The sequence below is a fragment of the Eptatretus burgeri genome, chromosome 10 (genome assembly GCF_056783735.1).
Source record: "Eptatretus burgeri isolate ZD-2024b chromosome 10, Ebu_testis_v1, whole genome shotgun sequence".
NCBI classification, from domain to species: domain Eukaryota; kingdom Metazoa; phylum Chordata; class Myxini; order Myxiniformes; family Myxinidae; genus Eptatretus; species Eptatretus burgeri.
In genome coordinates, this window is record NC_140970.1 from 49,612,074 (window position 1) to 49,620,664 (window position 8,591).

An 8,591-nucleotide genomic window follows, 5' to 3' on the forward strand; every position below is an offset into this window, starting at 1 on the left:
CAACCCTTTACGTGAAGCAAGATGGAGATTTAATTAAAGAAAAGACGAAGCGAAACGGGAAAACAGTTCAACATGATGCACATTTATTCCGCGGTACATGGAGAGCACACATATACAATTAAAACAATTGTGCACAAAAAGCAAATGTAACAAAAGAAACAATGACGCAGAGATACGACCGACTAAGACCGACACACGGCAACACTTAACAGTTTTACTTCACCAGACTGGCGCCACACACACACGTTTACACAGAAACAAAAGAAAAGGCCACCCTCAAAGACAAGGGGCAGACGGGGCCTGTAGGCCAATATTTGCGCGGGACCTGAAAGAGCGGTCAGGTCCATGAGACCGGGTGGGTCCTACCCGTGTCTTTGTGATGAGCCGCAAATGTGGCAGCGCGGCGGTGCCTCGACTTCGTGCTCCTTCACGGGTTTCGTTGGTACTGCTTGGAGTGGGGTGGGAACGGGTCCCCTTTTTGGCACTATCTCAGCGCGGGGGAAAAAGGGGGGGGGGAATTGTTGATGCTCTGGGGAAAGAGGATGGCTGGCTTGCTTGGGTCCCGTGACGAGCGATTCCACCGCAACCTCATCACCGACCGCCGTCTTCCTTGCCTCGGACCCGAACTCCTCGGTCTCTTCCCCCAATTCTCCTCAGCCGACTGCCGAAAACCACCGGGACGCCCTCGCCTCCCGACTCCACTCCGCGCTCCAACGCGAATCTGCCCAATACTCTCTCCGCTTTTCCAAGGCCGACTCTACCCAAACCGACTCTTCCAAGGCCGACTCTGCCCAAACCGACTCTTCCAAGGCCGACTCTGCCAAAAACTCTCTCCGCTCTTCTGCCACTCTCCGCTCTTCCAAGGCCGACTCTGCCGAGATTCGCCTTGCGCTCGGTGCTTTATAGGCCGGCAGGAGAACCCATATGCAAATTTCCGGATCAGAACGAGCTCGGGGGCGGAGCCACGCTCGCCCATTGGACGCAGAAAAAGGGGCGTGAATCTCCCCTGATCCTAGAATTTGCATATCACGATTCCACACAGATGCGCCTAGAGGCGGGGCCAAACCACCCCGCGCTTGCTGATTGGACGGATCAGAAGTGGACGTGTAGCATTCCTGATCCGAATTCTCCTCGAAAAGGCCGCATTTTGCACTCGCGGCTCGGCGCGCGTCCCGTACGAGGCCAGGACAGCCTGACGCTCGGTGCTCACAGGTGGTGCGGGAATGGCCGCAGAAGGAGAGAGGTGAAGGTGGTGGAGGGTTTATGGTGGTGGTTTATGGCCATGGTGCCATTTGGAATGGCGGTGATGCGATGTTTGCGGGAGCGAGTTGTGAAGGTAAAGATCGTGCCTGTTGGCGTTGTTGTGAAGCGGCGTTGTGGTTGGTGGTTGTTGTGTGATGGCGGTTGAGACGTGGTTGGTTCAAAATAAAGATAGAACAGAAAAACGGCTATCTCAAAGGGTCACAGCCCCAATGAATCACATTTATTCCCTCTAAACAACGGGTTTGGGGCTAACTACACATGTACTTGCAGAGATATCTCACCTACGGGACCTGAATGGTGGTTTGCGAATTTCCACAACCGCAACACTACCCCCTCCCCTTTTTACAGACTCGTCCCAAGTCGTCAAATTCTTGTGTGCCATCATGTGTAGTTCTCCCCTAGTACGTTTTACCTAGGGATCCCTGAGTGCGACATTCATGGTATTCGTGTCCCCAAAATAAATAACCTGAGGGCTGAGTAACTAACTAAACAAACCCACTCACATGGACGACTAAAATAAAATTGCCGGCGCTAAGACAGACATGCCGGGGCGCACTCATATGTACAGTACATCTTAACCTTAACTTACAAATTTTACACTAAACCATGGCCCAGCATCAATGGACTCTGCAAAAAGAAAGCAGTTAGCAGGGAGCCAGGCTGCTCGCATGCAGTCTCTGGCTCAAGCAATGCAGGTGACAGGGAACATGGCCGGCTGCTCACACGCAGTCCAAAGCCTTCCCTTTTTAAAAATGAACCCAGTGAACCACGACGGTGCATGGGCTGCACAAACGCAGTCTCCGTGCCAGCTCAAGTGGCACACGCAATGAACATAACGGATGGATGGATAGATGGATGAATGGATGGATGAATGGATGGATGCGAACATGGTGCATGGGCCGCCACTGCAGGCCCGTGTTGTAGCTGCCAACAGGGCAGTTCTCGCAGCTTGCAAACTGTTGCCTTGATCCTGGTGCACATGGAAATGAACAGGGGGGGCAAAATTGAATGGGCCTGGTGAACAGGTGCAGTGGGCATGGCATGGCAAAGGCAGCAGGCAAACACAGTCTGCAAACCAGGCCGCTGCAGGTAAACACAGCCGGCAGATGAACTGGCCGGCACAGGCCTTGAAGAAAACACCAGCAGACGACCCGGCCGGCACAGGCCTTGAAGCAAACAGCCGTCGGACAATCCGACTGGCACAGGCCTTGCAGCAAAAAGCCAGCCGACGAAGGGGGCCGGCCTTTGCCTTTCAATGGAGGTTGGTGGAGGGACTGCGGTGGTGCTGGCCACTCGGAAGGCGGGCTCGGACCTGCCTACTGTCTCCCTCCCACCTATCGCCTTTGCCTGTCACTGTCCATACCCACCCCCTTAATTTGTAAAACCCAATTTAGCCCAACTAATTTTTTTGTTTTATTTTTATTTTTACTATTTTATTCGTCCCCTAACCCCCTTTATCGTCCTTGTTCAGCTAACCTATCGTCTACTAGCCTACTCCCAACACCTACGTTCCCTTCCCGGAGGGGAACAAGGGAGAGCGAGCGTCCTGTGTCGAGGCCCAACGAAGCCTCAAGATGGCCTCCCCAGACTTCAGCGATCTAACCCAAAGTGGGTCCAGCGGCCCACAACGAGAGCAAAGGGATGGAGGGTGTGGAGGGGTACACTTCCTAATCTACCCTAACCATTTACCTTTAAACTACCCCGGGGCTTTCAACAAGCGCCTCGTGCTTAAACTATTGGTTCTATCAACCCTGATTCCCGTCGCCTGTGTCCTCTCAAATTTCGGGCCTCGCCCCCCAATTTTCTTTCCGTTGCCTCACACGGTCTCATGGCTGGGACGCGTGGCTCCCCTTGGCAGGCACGACTCTCTGCCGATTCCCCGACGATGGCACCCCCGGGCACTACACTGCCTCCGAGCCTACCAGCTCCCTAAACACCGGGGAGTGCCCCCCATGGCAACTCCCCTGAAACGCTCACGTGGCAGGCTGGTTCTCCAAAATGCATGCTGGCTTCCCGGGCCCCTTTCCGAGGGTCACCCGTGCCCACAACACTGCCCACGCGGCTAATGGCGCCCCGGGCCCCCGCACCAAGTGGACGCACCCGTGCTCACTACGCTATCCCGGCCCCTCATGGGCCCTTGGCCTACTACGGCCGACTAGCCTGGTGCCCGGGGCACCCACTCAGAGATACTCACCATTTGCAGCCACGCTCCCAGCCCGTCAACAGGGCTCCTGCACCTCTCCAAACGGGTTTCGAGCCTACTTTCCCACCAACAACAAAACGACCTCCATTTTTCAATTTAACTAACCCCCTAACTCACTCTACACTGACCCCGGGGTCCCTTGGGCAGGAGTCACTCCTTCCCCCAATCACTCATCGCACCATGCCTTCCACATTCGCTCCATTCACACAGACCCGCTGGCCTCACTCACTCAACATGTCCTCACCTCACTACTCTTCAACACACACACCGCTGAACTCTGCCATCCTTCTAACTACCTCCCCGAACTAACTCGTGCTCCCACGTCGTCCCTTAAACTACAGCACGTTCCTTTTAACACTACGTAGCTAAGCTACGTCCCCGCTACACATCCAAAGTCTGTCTCTGTCTCCAAATCTATTCCCATTTATCCATTTCCCAACCTAAATCTCATCTACAATCCCTGCAACTAATCCATTCCACGGGCCTCATGAGGACTTACCCCTGCCCCATGGAGCCGGTCTGGCTAAGCTAACCCTTCCCCCTAACTAGTGTCATCCTGTGCCCAGGCCAGGAGGTCTTCCACCCCTGCCCAGGAATCCTGTTCACCCGAAAGCGAGGCTTTCTGTTTTTTTTTTTTCATGGCGCAGCACTAGCGCGGCAACTCACAACCTGCGCACCAGCGCAGCAATTCACAGCCGCGCACCTTTGGCGTGACGTCATGGCAGCCGTTCGCGTCCCTCGTCCCTCTTGGACGGTACCATCCGGCAGGGATTCACCCTCCTGCCGGATTCCAACCACACACGCAGCCATGACGTCACCCGGCGCATAAAAAAAACACAAGCCTCACGTCTCGAGGGGTTCCCCACGCGAACACATGTGCTCTGCCCGTTGGAGCTGAACACACACGCCCGCGTGGAGAACCCGTCCGGTCCAAATTCGTAATCCTGCCTAAACTTTGTCCGTCGCGGGATCGGCAACATTCACCACGCTCGTTTCCGGACCAGGCTTCACTCCCGCAAGCGAGCACGTGGCAGCCTCGTGCATTGCACAGCACGGACCTTGCGCTCACTGCTGGGTGAACCCGGCGCGGTTCTCAAAACATCTACGGCCGCTATTCGGCCTTTGTCTCTCAATTGTCGTTGTCGTAGCCATTCCACCCACGCACACCTACGTGTCACGACGCACAGACTCCACTCCATTAAACTCAAATTCACACCGGGAGACGCGGCTGCATGCTCACGCATGCCGACCGACATCTCCCTCACACACAGCGACCTTGCACACGCTGTCTCTCTCACACTCGGCCGCTCACTCACGCATACCATTTCCCTTGCACCCGTGGTTCCACTCACACACCGTGCTTCACACACGCGTGCCGTTTCTGGCGCACACGTGGCTCCACTCACACGTGGTGCTCCATTCATACTGGCCGTTTCACTCACACACGGCCTCTTCCAATTGCAGTGCCCCTTTTACACACGGCATGCTGGGAAGCACGCACTCCGGCACACTCACCACCACACCACTCACACACGGGGTCATTTCCACACACGGGGACGCAATCACACCTTGCACCATACACACCGGGACAACCACACTGGGGATTTGTGTCCCCACAAGGGGCTCCGGGGCCTCTATACCCCCCAAGCTTTCCGTGCACCTGTCCACAGGACTCCTCCCCTCGACCTCGCAAAGCACGACTGAACCCACCTGGTCGTGACTCGCTTCAAGGGGGCATACTCCCTCCCCTCGTTCCTGGAGGAGGCCATCCAACTGCTCGCACCGGGTCTCTAACCAGTCCGCCAGCTCCCCCTCATGGTCCTCCACTACGTGTGTGTGTGTGTGTGTGTGTGTGTGTGTGTGTGTGTGTGTGTGTGTGTGTGTGTGTGTGTGTGTGTGTGTGTGTGTGTGTGTGTGTGTGTGTGTGTGTGTGTGTGTGTGTGTGTGTGTGCGCGCGCGCGCGTCTCTAACCCCGTCCAATTCACCCTCTATCTCCCGTGTCTCTGCGAACTCGGTCACCTCTTCACCCTTTACCTCCCTTGTCTCCACTGAAATGAAAGCGAGAGAAGAACCTTCAGAGCGTAGGCTTTATTCCATTTGATTGAAGCCGCTTCTACAGGCACATCAGGGAATACAGGTGCAGCTAGGAGTACATACGCAGTAATGTATACATGTGCAATTAATCACCGCAAAATAAATCAGCATAAGCACGGAGTCCGATATACTCTCAATTCTCACCATTCAACGAGCACAAAGTGGACCGCCGCCGTAAATGACAATGCCCCTGGGACCATCACCCCGTCCGTGCGGAGACTTGGCTTTATCTATCCCGTGCTCGATCCGCGTGACATGTGATCACACGTCACGACCTTCAATTCACCACATCCACTATTTTTATTTCCTTTGTCGTCACCTCGTGTCTCGTCTCACACGTTTTGGTCTCCCCATTTAATTTTTCCCTCTCGGTCACCGTCACTTTTTCCGTCACGACCCTCGCCCAACACGTCTCCCAAATTATTTTGTCCTCACCCGCCTCCACCGCGGGCCTGACAGCCGTTGCACCCCCTCCGGCTCGTTCGCTCCCACACGTGGCGTCGCCATTTTAAGCTCCCCGGTTATTGCCTTCAAGCCCGGCTCCCGCTCGCCTTGAGAAGCCATCTTATTTCTCGTAACGGGTTAATTTAAATCGCTCGTAATTTGGAGGGAATCGGGGGTCGCTCCTCTCACCCCTGGACCGATTCCCGTGAATTTAGCTGGAGACAGGAGAGCCCGTTTTCCCGCTCTCCGACACCAGTGCCGCGAGGAGGGGGATGGGTTTGTGTCCCACGACCTGACAGCAGTGTTGTGAATTCGCGCCCGCCGGCGTGCGAACGGCCACGTGACTCGAATTGCGGCACGTCGCCCACCGGACGGACAATTCTGTCGTGACCCTCTCGGACTAACGCCGGGAGCTAGTCACGGCTGGGCCTTTCGGCCTCACCACGATCGTGCCAATCGGCCAACCGCGTGGGATAGGGTTGTTCGCCAAACTCTACCTACCTAATTACCCACGCGGAGGGTAGACCGAGCGATCGCACCTCGCCGCAGGTCGACCCCGGACACGGGCCGCTTAAGCGACCTGTTCTGTACTATCGGGATAACCGAGCGGTGTTATCGTCGGCCTCGACGGTTCCGATTAATTATCGGGCGTATTTAGCTCACTACCAACCCATGACGTGAAGCAAGATGGAGATTCAATTTAAGAAAAGACGAGGCGAAACAGGAAAATAGTTCAACATGATGCACATTTATTCCGCGGCACACGGAGAGCACACATATACAATTAAAACAATTGTGCACAAAAAGCAAATGTAACAAAAGAAACAATGACGCAGAGATACTACCGACTAAGACCGACACACGGCCACACTTAACAGTTTTACTTCACCAGACTGGCACCACACACACACGTTTACACAGAAACAAAAGAAAAGGCCACCCTCAAAGACAAGGGGGCAGACGGGGCCTGTGGGCCAATATTTGCGCGGGACCTGAAAGAGCGGTCAGGTCCGCGAGACCGGGTGGGTCCTACCCGTGTCTTTGTGATGAGCCGCAAATGTGGCAGCGCGGCGGTGCCCCAACTTCGTGCTCCTTCACAGGTTTCGTTGGGACTGCTTGGAGTGGGGTGGGAACGAGGCCCACTTTTCGCACTATCTCAGGGCGGGGGAAAAAAGGGGGGGGGGATTTGTTGATACTCTGGGGAAAGAGGATGGCTGGCTTGCTTGGGTCCCGTGACGAGCGATTCCAACGCGACCTCGTCGCCGACCGCCATCTTCCTTGCCTCGGACCCGAACTCCTCGGTCTCTTCCCCCAATTCTCCTCAGCCGACTGCCGAAAACCACCGGGACGCCCTCGCCTCCACTCCGCGCATCCGCGTTGTTGTTGTTGTGAAGCGGCGTTGTGGTTGGTGGTTGTTGTGTGATGGCGTTTGAGACGTGGTTGGTTCAAAATAAAGATAGAACAGGAAAACGGCTATCTCAAAGGGTCGCAGCCCGAATGAATCAGATTTATTCCCTCTAAACAACGGGTTTGGGGCTAACTACACATGTACTGACAGAGATATCTCACCTACGGGACCTGAATGGTGGTTTGCGAATTTCCACAACCGCAACAATACCTTGGGATAAAAAGGGGGTTTATTTTTTAGTGGAAAAAAATATGAATCGCTGAGAATCCTCCATTCATTAACATGGGGAAAGTGAGCCAGAATCAGTATATTCACCCTACTATCCTCCTTGTCGAGAACTGCAAGTCAGTTGCGCGCCGTCTGTCTCTGTCGGTGAACAGGAGAGCTTGAGAGATCCTTCCTCCAAAGGAACCGCAAGGGTTGCGCGCCGTGTCTCTGTCGGTGAACAAGGTGAGAGAAACGGGTGACACGAGTGGAGATTGTGTTCGCCTGACACGGGTGGTTGTCGCGTTCGCCTCACACGTGAAAGGTCCGAGTTCCGCCACCCCACCAGCACTAAGACCACATGAGGTGGACAGGTCCGAGGCAGGCTCTGGTCTTCAGCTCGCCTTTCCCTCAGAGCTGGAGGCCTCACTAAAGGCTGTGGCCACCGGTTCTTGGGTGTACGTGTGTGTGTGTGTGTGTGTGTGTGTGTGTGTGTGTGTGTGTGTGTGTGTGTGTGTGTGTGTGTGTGTGTGTGTGTGTGTGTGTGTGTGTGTGTGTGTGTGTGTGTGTGTGTGTGTGTGTGTGTGTGTGTGTGAGTGTGTGTGTGTGTGTGTGTGGGGCCAGTCTATCAGGTAAAACCGCATAACTGCTTGTACATAAATTGCCTTGCATCTCTATATTCGGATAGCTGTCTTATTGCGTGCTTCCCTCCTTCCCCCCCCATGATAAATAAACCCATGTGTTAAATGTATCAGTTCATTGCTGTGTTTCCTCCATTGGCTTATAGTGGGGCAACTTAGCATAACAATTGTGCATTTTTGTGAGGAAAGCACCAAATTTGGCACACTAGTAGCCTATCATATTATGAACAGATTTGGATATTGGGCCATCTCTGTATCTGTATCCTTTTCTCCTGACAAGGTGGAGAGCTTGCTTTCAAACCTCGAGTCAGATTCTGCAACCGGTCCAGACGGC

The 8,591-nt window shown here is 54.5% G+C and overlaps 1 long non-coding RNA gene across 1 annotated transcript in view; it reads left to right on the forward strand.

The window, feature by feature from the left end:
- Positions 1 to 8,231, forward strand: part of LOC147018523 (uncharacterized) — a 43,158-nt gene extending 34,927 nt beyond the window's left edge. The window contains exon 2 of the long non-coding RNA XR_015062804.1: positions 7,793 to 8,231. This is a non-coding gene — a long non-coding RNA (uncharacterized LOC147018523). The remainder of the gene's footprint in view (positions 1 to 7,792) is intronic.
- Positions 8,232 to 8,591: the final 360 nt, after the last annotated feature.